The sequence below is a fragment of the Strix uralensis genome, chromosome 4 (assembly GCF_047716275.1).
Source record: "Strix uralensis isolate ZFMK-TIS-50842 chromosome 4, bStrUra1, whole genome shotgun sequence".
Classification (NCBI taxonomy): domain Eukaryota; kingdom Metazoa; phylum Chordata; class Aves; order Strigiformes; family Strigidae; genus Strix; species Strix uralensis.
Genome location: NC_133975.1, coordinates 50321360 through 50336570, shown reverse-complemented (window position 1 = coordinate 50336570; position 15211 = coordinate 50321360). Strand labels below are relative to the sequence as shown.

The 15211-nt window shown below is 42.2% G+C and overlaps 1 protein-coding gene across 1 annotated transcript in view; it reads left to right on the top strand.

Annotated features, from left to right (window-relative positions):
- The window catches only part of FHIP1A (FHF complex subunit HOOK interacting protein 1A), a 96725-nt gene that overhangs the window by 63215 nt on the left and 18299 nt on the right, over window positions 1-15211 (top strand). The gene's annotated exons all lie outside the window — the stretch shown is intronic.

Genomic DNA, 15211 nt, shown 5'->3' with positions numbered 1-15211 from the left:
AAAGCACTGCACCTGTTCCATTTTCTGAGAGGCCGGTAAAACACTGTACCCTGCTTTCTAGTTGAGGACTTGTCTTGGCAGTGCACACAATACTTCATGGTAAATAGTCACTTACCAAGAAAGTAATAAGCAGTATAGAATCTTCTTCAGTGATTCAGCAGACCTCAAGCATTTGGGGACTTGGCGAAGGATGAAATAAAATTTGGCTGCGATACAGATCAAGGCTGTAGTCTGTCACGGAGATAGTTCACCTCCTTACCTGACAGTAATTTTTTCTATCTCTGTATCTTGACTTAATCCCTTACCAGGACTGGGAATTGGAATCAGAAATGAAAAGCTAACCAGCTTTAGGTCAAGGTTATAGGTAACAAGGGAGATATATCAGAATGTAGCTATGGGATTCTGTTCTTAGCGGGTACTGTTTTTACCTCTGAAGTACTTAAGACGGATTTTAGGTTGTTTTGAATACCATCATGCTGCTGAATGCCATTCTTATTTGTCAGTAAATCTGCTTAAGCCCCTATTGGATTGATTATTTCCCTGATGATGTTACTTGAATAATTTAAAGCATGCTGTTCTGATTACTTGTTTTCTTTTCATGTGATAAAAATTTTGTTGAACCTCATTTATAAAATTGGGTGAAATCATATTTCTCTGAAAAATGGAAATGGTGGCTGCTAAAATATGTGAATTTCAAGCCTAGATCTTCCTTAACCCCAGCATTCTCTTTGGTACCTTGTTCTTCCAGTAATAAACCTTTCCTTGATTAGCCAGCTAAGTTTGACTTTTTCCTCTTTAAAAATTAAGTACTTATGTGTATAAACTTCAAACACATTTAATGGAGAAGATGGATTGCACCATCTAGTGGATCTGATATAAGGCTCTCACATATGTGAGACCAAAGCCCCGTAACAAAAGGAAAGAAGTAAGTGGAGACACATTTGACCTCTTCAGTCTTTCTGTGCTGTACCCCACATTAACTTAACAGAAAATAAATATTTTATCTTTGTTTTTGGGACAGATGTCTATATGCTAGGACCGGTAATTATGCTGTAACAGCTCTTTCATATATTAAAATGATTTCTACTTGCCATTAAAAACATTCATGCAAAGTTGAGGAGTAGGCTTTGAAAAGTGCATCACCCATTTGGGGACTTAAGTGTTGTAACTGACCTTTAGGTTAAGAAAAAATTGTGAAGGACCAAAATGAGACAAAGGCCTGATGTACCACGATGGTTTTTAAAACAGAAGTTCTTTCACTGAACACAATACCAAATGGATCTTGATTTTTATTTTAAACTCAATGAAGTCTACTTGTGGCTGAAAATTTTAGTTTTTATCTAGTCATTCAGTTTGGGTTGTTTTGACTCATTCTTGCTTATGAGTTCAAATGCAATGGAGCGTGGTATAAATACCTGATTAGGAGGACAGATCTGTGGAAGGTTAAAGGGAGGGATGGTAAGAAGAGATGATAATTATTGGTACATCTTCCTAAGGTGTTCCTATAAATCTTATTTCTAGAATTTAACTGGTATGGAACAGCTGCTTCTGGTAACTCTTGGTGATAGACATGGAAGGAAGAAAGGGAGTCCAGACCTTGTGTGGCATTTAAGCCTTAACACCCAATTTGGCACTCATGGTTTTACCTCAGTGTGAAAATTGAAAGGGAGATGAGCTTCTGGGTCTGCTCTTGAATGGCTATTGGGTAGCCACACTACTTCAGACCTGTTCTCTCTGTACTATGTTTTGAGGAAAAAATTGCTCTGCAGCAAGACACAGACTTGGATTTATTTTTTTGCAGACAGCTCCAGTCAAGAATGTAGACATCTAGGAAAGAAGTCTTCAATCTTTTCTGTTCTCATTGGGATAGAACTTGCTTTCTGTCTAAAACAACAGCAGCAACATTAACATGATTTGTTTGTGACTTACTGTCTGATCACCAAATCAAATTTAGTTGATTCAAGTATGTAAAATAAAATAAGCCAAACAAGCACTATTAGATAAATTGTGTAGCTAATAGTCTTATTAGCTTTTAATCCCTCATGAAGTAACAACATCATCAGTTTACCTTTGCAACTGATGTATCCAGGTATGAGCAAAATGTCTGGTATGAGGAGGGTTACTCACTTTTGGCTTAAAACTAAGCCTACATTGTAGTTGATAGTTCCTGCCTAGTCTCTTCCTTCTTCCTGTCTCTTCACAGAATCACAGAATGGCTGAGACTGGCAGGTACCTCTGGGGATGGTCCTGTTGAACTCACTCCCCTGCTCAGAGCAGGGTCAGCTAGAGCAGGTTGCTCAGGGACGTGTCCAGTTGGATGACTATCTCCAAAGCTGGAGATGGCGCACCCTCTCTGAGCAACACTATTCCAGTGTTTGACCACCCATAGAGTAGAAAAGTGTATGGTCTTTGTTTGCCTTTTTTTTTTTTTTAATGATGTCCAGTTGGAACTTCCTGGATTTCAATTTGTGACCCATTGCTTCTTGTCCTTTCATTGGGCACCATTTGGAAGAGTTTGGCTCCATCTTCTTTGCTGCTTCTCAGTAGCTGTTTGCACACATGGATAAGATCCTGCCTGAGGCTTCTCTTTAGGTTGAACAGTCCCAGCTCTCTCAGCCTCTTCTCATATGATAGATGCTCCCATCCTGTAATCATCTTTGTGGGCCTTTGCTGGACTTGCTCCAGTATGTCAGTGTGTTTCTTGTACCAGGGAGCCCAGCACTCTAGATGCATCTTACCAGTAGTGAGTAAAGGGGAAGGATACCCCCACACCAACCTGCTAGCAATACTGTTCTTAATGTAGCCCAGGAGGCTGTGGGTCATCTTCATCACAAGGGCATATTGCTGTCTCATGGTCAGTTTTTTGTTCACAAGGACTGTCAGGTTCTTTCCTGCAAAGCTGCTTTCCAGCCAGTCAGTCCCCAGTGTGCACTTGTGCCTGGGGTTATTCCCCTCCAGGCACAGGGCGTTACATTTGTTATTGAACTTCATGAGGTTCCTGTTTGCCTTTCTCTTCAGGCTGTCAAGATCGCTCTGAATGGCAGCACAGTCTATCAGCTACTCCCAATTTTGTACCATCCACGAACTTGCATGAGGATGCATTCCATCTCATAATCTAGGTTGTTAATGAAAATATTAAACAGTATTGGTCACACATCACTGGCCTCGGACTGGACTTTGCATTGCTGATCACAATGCTTTGAGCCCAGCATTTTAACTAGTTTTTGGTCCACCTCACTGTTCACTTATCCAGTGCGTTCTTCATAATTTTGAAGATAATTTTGAGAGTCTGTGAGGATGTTGTACAAGAGACAGTGTCAAAAGCCTTGCAAGATAAATAATAACTGCTTTCCATTTATCCATCGAGCCAGTCATCTTATTGTAGAAGGCTTGATTTCCCCTTCATAAATTCATGCTGACTCTTCCCAGTCACCACTTTCTCCTTAATATCACAGAATCACAGAATCAACTAGGTTGGAAAGGACCTTGAAGATCATCCAGTCCAACCATTAACCTAACACTGACAGTTCCCAACTACACCAGATCTCTCAGCGCTATGTCAACCCGACTCTTAAACACCTCCAGGGATGGGGACTCCACCACCTCCCTGGGCAGCCCATTCAAATGCCTAACAACCCGTTCTGTAAAGAAATACTTCCTGACATCTAGTCTAAACCTTCCCTGGCACAACTTGAGGCCATTCCCTCTTGTCCTATCACTTGTTACTTGGTTAAAGAGACTCATCCTCAGTTCTCTGCAACCTCCTTTCAGGTAGTTGTAGAGGGCGATGAGGTCTCCCCTCAGCCTCCTCTTCTCCAGACTAAACAACCCCAGTTCCCTCAGCCGCTCCTCGTACGACATGTGCTCCAGACCCTTCACCAGCTTCGTTGCCCTTCTCTGGACACGCTCGAGTAATTCAATGTCCTTTTTGTAGTGAGGGGCCCAAAACTGAACACAGTCATCGAGGTGCGGCCTCACCAGTGCCGAGTACAGGGGTAAGATCCCTTCCCTGTCCCTGCTGGCCACGCTATTTCTGATGCAAGCCAGGATGCCATTGGCCTTCTTGGCCACCTGGGCACACTGCTGGCTCATGTTCAGCCGGCTGTCAATCAACACCCCCAGGTCCCTCTCTGACTGGCAGCTCTCCAGCCACTCCTCCCCAAGCCTGTAGCGCTGCTGGGGGTTGTTGTGGCCCAAGTGCAGCACCCGGCATTTGGCCTTATTGAAACTCCTACAGGTGGCCTTAGCCCATCGCTCCAGCCTGTCCAGGTCTCTCTGCAGAGCCTCCCTACCCTCGAGCAGATCAACACTCCCACCCAGCTTGGTGTCATCTGCAAACTTACTGAGGGTGCATTTGATCCCCTCGTCTAGATCATCAATAAAAATGTTAAACAGGAGTGGCCCCAAAACTGAGCCCTGGGGGACACCACTCGTGACCAGCCGCCAACTGGATTTAACTCTGTTCACCACAATTCTTTGGGCCCGGCCATCCAGCCAGTTTTTACCCAGCAAAGCGTGCGATCATCTAAGCCTCGAGCAGCCAGTTTTGCCAGGAGAATGCTGTGGGAAATGGTGTCAAAGGCCTTACTAAAGTCAAGGTAAACAACATCCACAGCCTTTCCCTCATCCAATAAGCAGGTGGCCCTGTGGTAGAAGGAGATCAGGTTTGTCAAGCAGGACCTGCCTTCCATAAACCCATGCTGCCTGGGCCTGATCATCTGGTTGTCCCGCATGTGTTGTAAGATGGTACTCAGGATGAGCTGCTCCATCAGCTTCCTGGGTACCGAAGTCAAGCTGACAGGCCTGTAATTTCCTGGATCATCCTTCCAACCCTTCTTATATATGGGTGTCACATTGGCCAATTTCCAATCTGTCGGGACTTCCCCGCTCAGCCAGGACTGCTGGTAAATGATGGAAAGCGGCTTGGCGAGCACCCCAGCCAGCTCCTTCAGCACCCTTGGGTGTATCCCATCCGGTCCCATAGACTTGTGTGTGTCTATGTGATGCAGCAGGTCACTGACTCTCTCCTGGATTGTGGGGGGGTCGTTCTCCCAGTCTCTATCATCTGGCTGAGGAGGCTGGATTCCCTCAGTACAACTAGTGTTGTTATTAAAGACTGAGGCAAAGAAGGTATTAAGCCCCTCAGCCTTTTCCTCATCACTTGCTACCAAGTTTCCTTCAGCATCTAGCAGGGGATGGAGACTCTCCCTGGTCTTTCTTTTGCTATTGACATACTTACAGAAACATTTCTTGTTGTCCTTGATTGCTGAAGCCAGATTAATTTCCAGCTGGGCTTTAGACCTCCTGATTTCTGCCCTGCATAGCCTCACAGCCTCTTTGTAATCACTGTGAGTGGCTAGCCCCTTCTTCCAAAGGCCGTAAACTCTCCTTTTCTCCTTGAGTTGCAGCCAAAGCTCCCTGTTCAGCCAGGGTGGTCTTCTCTGCCGCCTGCTCCTCTTAGAGCACCTGGGGACTGCCTGCTCCTGAGCCATAAACACTTCCTTCTTAAAGAGCGCCCAGCCTTCCTGGACCCCTATACCCTTCAGGACCGTCTCCCAAGGGATCCTGTCAAGCTGGTGCCTAAACAAGACAAAGTCAGCCATTTGGAAGTCCAGGATGTCAGTCCTTCTTAGCCCTTTCCTGGCCTCTCTAAGAATAGAGAACTCTATTATTTCATGATCGCTGTGCCCTAGTCGTCCTCCAACCACCACATCATCCACCAGTCCTTCTCTGTTCACAAGGAGGAGATCCAGCAGGGCACCTTCTCTGGTTGGTTCTCTCACCAGCTGTGTTAGGAAGTTGTCCCCCACACATTCCAGGAATCTTCGGGACTGGTCACGCTCTGCTGTGTTGTATTTCCAGCAGATGTCTGGGAAGTTGAAGTCCCCCACAAGAACAAGGGCAAGCGATCGTGAGATTTCACCCAAGTGCCTATAGAATATTTCATCCACCTCTCTGTCATGGGTGGGTGGCCTATAGTAGACTCCTACTACAACATCTGCCCTGTTGGCTTTCCCCCTGATTCTAACACAAAGACACTCCACCCTGTCTTCACTGCACTTGTATTCAAGTCAATCATAACAGTCCCTAACATACAGTGCTACCCCACCGCCTCTCCTACCTTGTCTATCCCTTCTAAAGAGCTTGTAACCATCAACTGGTGCACTCCAGTATGGGAGGCATCCCACCATGTTTCTGTGATAGCCACAACATCATAATTTTCCTGTTTCATCACAGCTTCAAGCTCCTCCTGTTTGTTACCCATGCTGTGTGCATTGGTATACATGCACTTCAGATGGGCTGGTGTTTTGCCCCCTTCCCCCTTCAAATTTAGTTTAAAGGTCTGTCAATGAGCCCAGCTAACTCCTGCCCCAAGATCCTCTTCCCCTTCTGGGACAAGTGCATCCCATCTAACGCCCAGAGGTCTGGTGCCCTGTATACCAACCCATGATCGAAAAAACTAAAGCCCTGACGGTGACACCAGTCTTGAAGCCACGAATTCATCTGCTGTGTTCTTCAGTGTTCATCCTCATCCATCCCCCCAACTGAAGGGATGGAGGAGAACACAACCTGTGCCCCCGACCCCTTGATCAGTTTCCCCAAGGCCCTGAAATATCTCTTCATTGATTTAATACTTCTCCTGCTAATGTCGTCGCTACCTACCTGAAAAACCAGAAGAGGGTAGTAGTCCTTGGGTTTGACTAGAGAGGGGAGTCTTCTTGTGAGGTCCTTGACACGGGCCCCAGGGAGGCAGCAGACTTCCCTATGATGCGGGTCTGGTCTGCATATGGGGCCTTCAACACCCCTCAGAATGGAGTCCCCCACTACAATGACTCTTCTGGGGTTCCTTTCAGAGCTGGTTTTAATACCATTTCTAGAGTGACCTGGCCTTGGTGGTCCTTGGTGTTCCTCATTGTTTGTCTCATTCTCTTCTTCCATGTCTTCATTCAAAAGTTCTAGGGCCCCGAATCTATTGTGAAGGGGCACCATGGAGGGTGAGGGAGGTTGGGAGAGAGTTTTCTTGCCTCCCTGAGCAGGGACCTGTTTCCAGTCTCCCTCATCTCTTGGTCCCCTCCTTCTGCCTGGTAGCATGAGGGTGAGGGATCACCTGCCTTGCCTGGACCCTCTATTTGGAGCCTCTATATGTTTGGAAGTGGCCTCCAGGAGGTTTTACTCCATCCCCTTCCCAGGGATCAGTGTGAGACTGACCAGCTTGTAGTTCCCTGGCTCATCCTTCCTGAAGACTGGAGTGACGTGCTTACTTCTGGTCATCAGGAGCCTCTTCTAGTAGCCATAACCTTTCAAAAAACAAGAGTAGCCTTGACAGTCGGAGATGCAACCGATCAGGCCCTACGGACTCATGTATGCTCAGTTTGTTTAAATGTTCCCTAACCTGATCCCCCTTCCTCTAAGGATAAGTCTTCCTTGCTCCAGATTTCCAGTTTCTTCTTAAGGACATGGGATTACTGAAGGCAAATCTTGCCAGTAAAGATCAAGACAAGGAAGGCATTGAGTACTGTAGCTTTTTTGATGTATTTTGTCACCAGGTCCCTTTCCCCATTCAGCAGTGGGCACACATTTTTCATAGTCTTCTTTTTGCTGTTGAAGCCCTTCTTCAACTCCAGCTGGGCTTTGGCTTTTCTAATCCATTCGCTGCACACTCAGGCAGTTTTTCCAGATTCCTCCTGGGTCACCTGTCCCTGCTTCTGTCTCTTCATGTTTCAGTTTTGTTAGGGGCTCCTAGTTCATCCATGCAGACTTTCTGTCTCCTTTTCTTGACTTCCTTCTCTTCTCCCAACTTAAAACATTGGACTATCAAACAAGACTTTTGGTAAAAGTAACATCAGAATTTCAGTAAGTAGAATTTTGGTAAAAGTAGTTCAGAATTTCAGCATGTGGTCCAAAGCTTTGAGATATGTATATGTGTGATCTTGAAATGTCTGTAACATTTATGGAACTATGTAGTAAGCTCTGCCTTTTTTTAATTTTTGCAGATTGTCTCCCTGTACATACTTACTATGTACACAGTTCACTGTGTGAATTAAACAGTACAAGAGTGTTGAGGATAGAGATGTGTTTCTATGAAAAAGTCAGGGGGTGGGGAGACCAACATATTTTGCTTGGTGTGATTTTTATGATTTTATCTCAGAAAGCTAGTATGGAGTTGAAAAAAGAATTCACTAGTTCATTTTTTTCCAGTTAAGGAAGTTTCAAATTGATTGGGCTAGCTAGCTAGCTTGAAATAACCTGTTTTTCACAGTGAGCTCTGTTAAGGTTATTTATGTAGCAGATTAACTGCAGTGTGCTTAAATAACCCAAACATTCTCAAGTTTATGACTCCCTAACTCCATTTCTCAAAGCTGAGTATCCTAAATATGTCACATTCTTGTAGCCTAATTTATACCTGGTCTGTACTAGTCTTGTCACTTTGTGTGGGTTATCCCACCTACATGTGTAATGAGTGATTGACAAATATGTTTGTATTTGAGAAGTTGCACATTGCTGAATGGGTAGACAGAGCCCAGATTTGTATTCAGTAGTTAGGGATATGCATTACCTGGCAGTGCTTTGGTTGTCTGGATTTTATTCACAGAATCGTCTAGGTTGGAAAAGACCTTGAAGATCATCCAGTCCAACCATTAACCTAACACTGACAGTTCCCAACTACACCATATCTCTCAGCGCTATGTCGACCCGACTCTTAAACACCTCCAGGGATGGGGACTCCACCACCTCCCTGGGCAGCCCATTCAAATGCCTAACAACCTGTTCTGTAAAGAAATACTTCCTGACATCTAGTCTAAACCTTCCCTGGCACAACTTGAGGCCATTCCCTCTTGTCCTATCACTTGTTACTTGGTTAAAGAGACTCATCCTCAGTTCTCTGCAACCTCCTTTCAGGTAGTTGTAGAGGGCGATGAGGTCTCCCCTCAGCCTCCTCTTCTCCAGACTAAACAACCCCAGTTCCCTCAGCCGCTCCTCGTACGACATGTGCTCCAGACCCTTCACCAGCTTCATTGCCCTTCTCTGGACACGCTCAAGTAATTCAATGTCCTTTTTGTAGTGAGGGGCCCAAAACTGAACACAGTCATCGAGGTGCGGCCTCACCAGTGCCGAGTACAGGGGTAAGATCCCTTCCCTGTCCCTGCTGGCCACGCTATTTCTGATGCAAGCCAGGATGCCATTGGCCTTCTTGGCCACCTGGGCACACTGCTGGCTCATGTTCAGCCGGCTGTCAATCAACACCCCCATGTCCCTCTCTGACTGGCAGCTCTCCAGCCACTCCTCCCCAAGCCTGTAGCGCTGCTGGGGGTTGTTGTGGCCCAAGTGCAGCACCCGGCATTTGGCCTTATTGAAGCTCATACAGGTGGCCTTAGCCCATCGCTCCAGCCTGTCCAGGTCTCTCTGCAGAGCCTCCCTACCCTTGAGCAGATCAACACTCCCACCCAACTTGGTGTCATCTGCAAACTTACTGAGGGTGCACTCGATCCCCTCGTCTGGATCATCAATAAAGATGTTAAACAGGAGTGGCCCCAAAACCGAGCCCTGGGTTGTACTTTTTACAAAAGCTACTTCCCTTACTTCCGACATCTGAGTTTCTTGAGGTATGAAAAAAAGGTGTTTCAATTACATTGTTCAGGGAGGTTTATCTCTATGCAAGATCACAAATTCCTTATTTCTGTACGAAGTCAGTTAAAACCAGAGGAATAAAATATTTTGTTGTAAAGATATAGAACTAAAGAAAAGGTTAATTTGATAGTTTTCTTTTTGTAGTTGCAATCCATGATTTAAATTTTTGTCCAAACCATCTTTTAGTCTTTCTGGTGTAAGTGTCTGGGATTTAAGAAAATTAAGGCTATCTGGCAGAAGCTGTTCTCAATTTAAGACTGGTATTTTTTGATGGCATGTCAATTACAACTTGAAATTATGCAGTTCTGTATGTTCTTCCCTAGGTTTTGGTACTAAGGAAAAAAATACTTGTGAGAAGGTATAACTCTGCTCAGGCACAGAGCCATATCGTTAAATTTCCATGACACATTTCATTGGCTATTTCTTGCATTACATTCGAAACTAACATTTTGGAGCTCTATCAAAAAAATACAAGGTCTTTTGGGGCCAAATTGTACAAGGGTCCAAGTAATCAAATAAGACTGATTTTTCTCTTCAGTTAAAACCTAATTGAAATCCAAAAGTGAATCTAGAATAATCCTATCAAAGTCTGTTTTACTGGTTCTGCTAGAGGCCATATTGCCATGTTTTACTCTTTAATATATTTGGTAGTAGAAAGTGCTTATTTACCTTATTCTTCTAGGTAGTTGCAGCACTGTTGTAGAAATCTGAGTGAAATCCTTTTCAGAAGATCTGTAATACATATTTATTTTGTAGTCAAAACTATGTGCTGGATTAATAGGAGCCACACTGTGGTATATATAAATATTATGCTATCTTTGATACAACTCAAATTGGTTGTATACATCTCTTTACTGTAAGTGCATGTGATTTAATTTTAATTTGGCATTCAGAGAATTTGGGTGACAAAGATAGTTGTTTGGAACATCTTGAGTGTTTATGTAATTTGTGTTATTTGAATTTATTGAAGATAGTGCTAAAAATTTGACAAATTATAGGATAAAAGCAAATTTTTATTGTCTTAGCATTTACTACTTTACTAATGGCATTTAATTGCTAACTATGTTACAATTATTTTTCTACTTGGAAGGCTTGTTTTAATCTGAATAATGGAAAATTGTATCAGCTTTTTAGTGTAAAATGTTGCTGTTGGGCCAAGTGAACAGAGCTGCTTTGCGGAAGCGCTGGCACGGACCTGTCAGATAAGCTCTGTCAAATGGACCTCAATTCTATTGTGCACTAACCCATCTAAACGAAAACCTCTAACACAGTATGCTACTGTGATAATTCAATAATACTTGCTTGATGATTACACAGCTCAGCTAGGGGGAAATGACCTGTAAATTATACTGTACAGATTAGAAGGAGCATCTTTATAAATATCCTACAAGACTGTCAGTTCCCATTTAGAAATAATACCATCTTTCACCTTACTGAAAAGCATTTGGACAGCTGCTGTAAAAAGGTGTAAGCCAAGTGTTACTGGAAAACTTCGAATAGTCTCATGCTGTGGAGAAGCCCATTAATAGCTACAAAACTCAGTTTTACTGGCTACGGAGTGGATATATGTTAAAGATATCTTTCACTTTTTGCATCAAACACTGCAGCTGAGTTGAATTTTACCCCGGTATAAACTGGAGCAGTTTGTAAACATAGCCTGAGGGAAGTTGAAGCAGTTCTGGTTTTCTGGTTCCTGCAATGTGCAAACTTCCTCTGTCCCTAATCCTGCTTGCCCCCCTCTCTTTTGCCAGGACAAATGTTCATATGAGAAACTGATTGAGGTTAAAACACACCTTTATTTCCTGGATAGTTTTAACCTGAATCAATTCCCTCAGTCAATTCACTGTGCAGTGAAGAGAATCATGAACCCTTCTGCTAGTATAAGCAGGGGGCAAGAAGTTGAAAATGAATAGGAAGGAGAAAAGAGTGGGAATGGTTGGACCTTTTTTTATCAGTGAGGTAGGCTTATTCAGGTTTAAACTGCTTGTGAATCTAGAGGATAAGTTCTAGTAAGAACATTCATGGTCTCTTCATGGGCAGTATGAAATCTTTATAGGAAGGGAAATGTGAAGGAAAGGAGGAATCATGATAGCCATATTCCTGTAAGAGGGCATGAAGCTGTAAATTAGAAAATATATTGTGAGGATCCCAAGGGAAAATAGACAGTAATAAAGAATCAGTGCAATTGGTCTAACACAGTGAGTGTAATATATTAAACTGAACTCACAATGACAGTAATTTCTGGCTCTTTGCTATTACTTGGCACAGTGACTTGTAAAAGCTGGATCTCTTTACAGTGTTCTGTCTCACCATCTAATCAGTCATCAGAGGAGGCAAGAAAAGATTTGCTAAAAATTGTTACATAATTAGAGAAGGGTATTAAGGCTAAAAGTGGCTTTCTCTTTTCAATAATCTCTAATCAAATACCCGTCTGGCTACGAAGGCTCTTGGGTAGTCCCTTTTGTAGCAGATTACATCATAAAAAATATCTGTAACAACTGATTGTTGTATAGAAAAACATGTGGATGAGTTTTTTTAAATGGCGTCTTTAGATAGACACTTCAAATCTATATATGTATTGAAGAAGAAAAATCCCAGCAACTATTAATTGTTACAACTGTGGATAATGAAAACAAAAATGTAGAACACTGGTCTGATTAATACAATGGATATGGATTTTTCTCGGTTTTAATTTTCAATCCTACAGTTTTATCCTAGGACCAGAGATATGTGGTCTTTACCATTAGTGGAAAGGATCTAACGCAAGGGCTGCTGCTGGTGGGTTTTAATTGTTTAACTGTTGTGGCAGTAGTGGATTTTAACATTGCTGAAATACCTTTATCAAAAACGAAGTTTACTTAACAAAGGGCTTTTCTAGGAAACAACTAGGTCTTAATTTTATTCATCTCCCTTTGTTATAGTATTTTTCTTGATACTTGAATTATCAGAGGTGAAGAATTTTCAAATTAAATATCAGATTTGTGGATGTGTGTAAGTTTTGACTTGCTTTTTATCATCCTTTCAAAGATGTTCAATTCTGAGAGCTAGCTAAAAGCTTACTTGGACAAATTATACTGTAATCAATGTTTACAATGATAGGAAGTTTTTGTAAGCTGCCTCGGGATTTGACAGTAGTGGTCATGCTTGACATGGATAGTAAATGTTTTGTTCTCTGGGAATATTTGTTCTTTGGTTGTTTACATAAGTACCAATTTGAATTTATTAGAAAACATTTCCCTACTTTCCTCAAATCTGTCTCATGAGACATTAGTTTAAGAAGAGATAACCAGCAGGTAGTCTGAATGAAGCTTAATAGCATGACTTTGGTGTCTTAGAAAACAGAGATCTTTCATAATAACTGCACAAATTGAATGAGTTTCAATTGCAACACTCAATGTATTATGTGTAATGCAATCTGTAGAAAAGGTGTACAGAGTTAAAAGGGTTTTTGCCAAGGCTGGGTAACCAGAGTAACTGATTTCTCCAACGTCCTTCTCTAGTTAATTGCAAAAAAATGTGAGTTCTCTAGAGGCTCCTTCAGAGTAGGCTAATGTATCCTATCAAGTAAAAGGAAAATTAGCCTCATGGAGCTAAAATTAGCCTTTTTGAATACTTCTGAAGATTTGAGGTGCCTAGAGAAGTTATACTTACCATGACATATGGTAAAAGGGAGAAGCAAACCCAGAATGCAAGATAGCAAAATAAGATACAGTTGTAAAAGCACAGACGTCTGCTAGCCAGGTTAATTGATCTTTTTCCTAAGCTGCATACATGGTTTCTCTTTCAAATGCTGAAAAGCAGTATCTTTGTTTGATTTGCTCCTGCAAGGAAGTAGAAGGATGGTCTCTTTGCTGGTTTGTGTGGACAAGTTGCACGCAAAGGTGCGCTGAGAAAACACTGGAACTTCTAGAGCACAATAGCATTAAAATTGCTTATCCAGTGTTAACTTGCCTGCTTTGGGTGTTGCACAATGAGCTGCAAAATAGATCCTTGCTTCATTTATTGTGAAAGTTTGAAGGAGTGTTGTGGATAAGGCAGTGTGTTTTCACTGAGAAATGAAAAATGATTCTTACAAAGCTATTTAAATTTTGACAAAACTTAGTCTTCTTCCCCCTTTCTCAGAAAATGGTTAAGCAGATTTAGCAACTTCTTTCCCAAGAAGGACTAAAAATTAAGTGTAATGTGGTATGCTGCACAAAAACCTCAATTCAAACAATCAAGATTTAACAGGGTTATAAGTAACTCATTTGTGAACTATTTGGACTTCATTAATCATTGGTTAGTTCTTCTAGCTCTGTTCAGTGGTACCAGTGAAATGTTGGCTACGGTAAACATGATTTCTTTTTTTGTCTAGTCCCCAAACTGTTAGGAGCACTGAACGTGCTCTCAGAATTGAACATTTCTTTTCTAAAGTAGTCTCTAGCTGCCTTTCTTCTGCTCTTTGTTTCATTCATGATACGTACTCTGAAAAGCATATGAGTTTCTCTCACTGATATGAATGTAGGATGAGTTGTCCGAAGAGCATCAGTTTCAGAAAAAGGTCACTGCCCTTGTGAATCTGCTGGCTTTTCTTTCTTTCATTTACAGCTTTGGTATTTTATACATATACATAGGCCCATTCCTCTGCTGTCAGCAAGCATCTGTGAAACCTGCAGGCCAAGAACGTGCTGCTTTTTCCCCATAAAGGATGAGGGAGAAGTGACACAGAGACATAACGATGTATTACTTCTGTGTGACCTTTCCTTGGCAGAGGGTTTAAACTCTTCGATGAACTGTATGCTATCATAATGATGTCACATGATGGATTTTTTGGGCTTTGGTTTTTACAGCTTGCTGCTATAAAAAGACAAACCAAAAAAGCCAGTTCTCAGGGCAACAGTCAACAGTTTTCGTCAGAAAGCTATTATTTTATACCCCACAAGTCCCCACACCTTTTGGCTGTTGAAAAAAGAAGGAAGAATCTCTGCTCCAACCAGAAACCATTTCGTTTGTTTCACAATGCTGGCTCATTTTCTGAGCAGGTTTTTTGGTGGTTGAAGTGTGGCAGTAGTCCTATGGAAAAGTGTATGTATGCACATAAGCATGTTTGTTTTATCGTATTTACAGTAATACAGAATTTGAGTTAGGGCTGTTGCCACAGTGTTAATTGTGGCAATTTGTAACTTTGGGGTGCTTAACCTACTAATTTTTTTTTTTTTTTTCAGTTGATGCTTGTGGGGGAAGGAGGAGGAATTAATTCATTAGCAGTATTCCGAGTTGGAGTATATGTTAATAGATATTTTGTGAAAGAACTATATTCCCATTTGTGGTTTTGATAGCACTGAACATAGAACTACAGATCAGGAAAGTATGTCTAGCTGTACTTTATTTAGCCTTACAAAGTTCACAGATTGTGAGAAAGCCTGCCTCATTCCTTTCCTTTCACTGTTACAATGTAATGCTTCATTTTGACCAACATTACCGCAATAAACCAAGAAGGTGATCTTATTTAACTGTTGCTACTTCACTGGTGCTTAGTTTCTAATGCCAAAATGAGCTAGTAGCCCACTGTATTAAGAATGGTGTAGCTGAGTATTAGAAT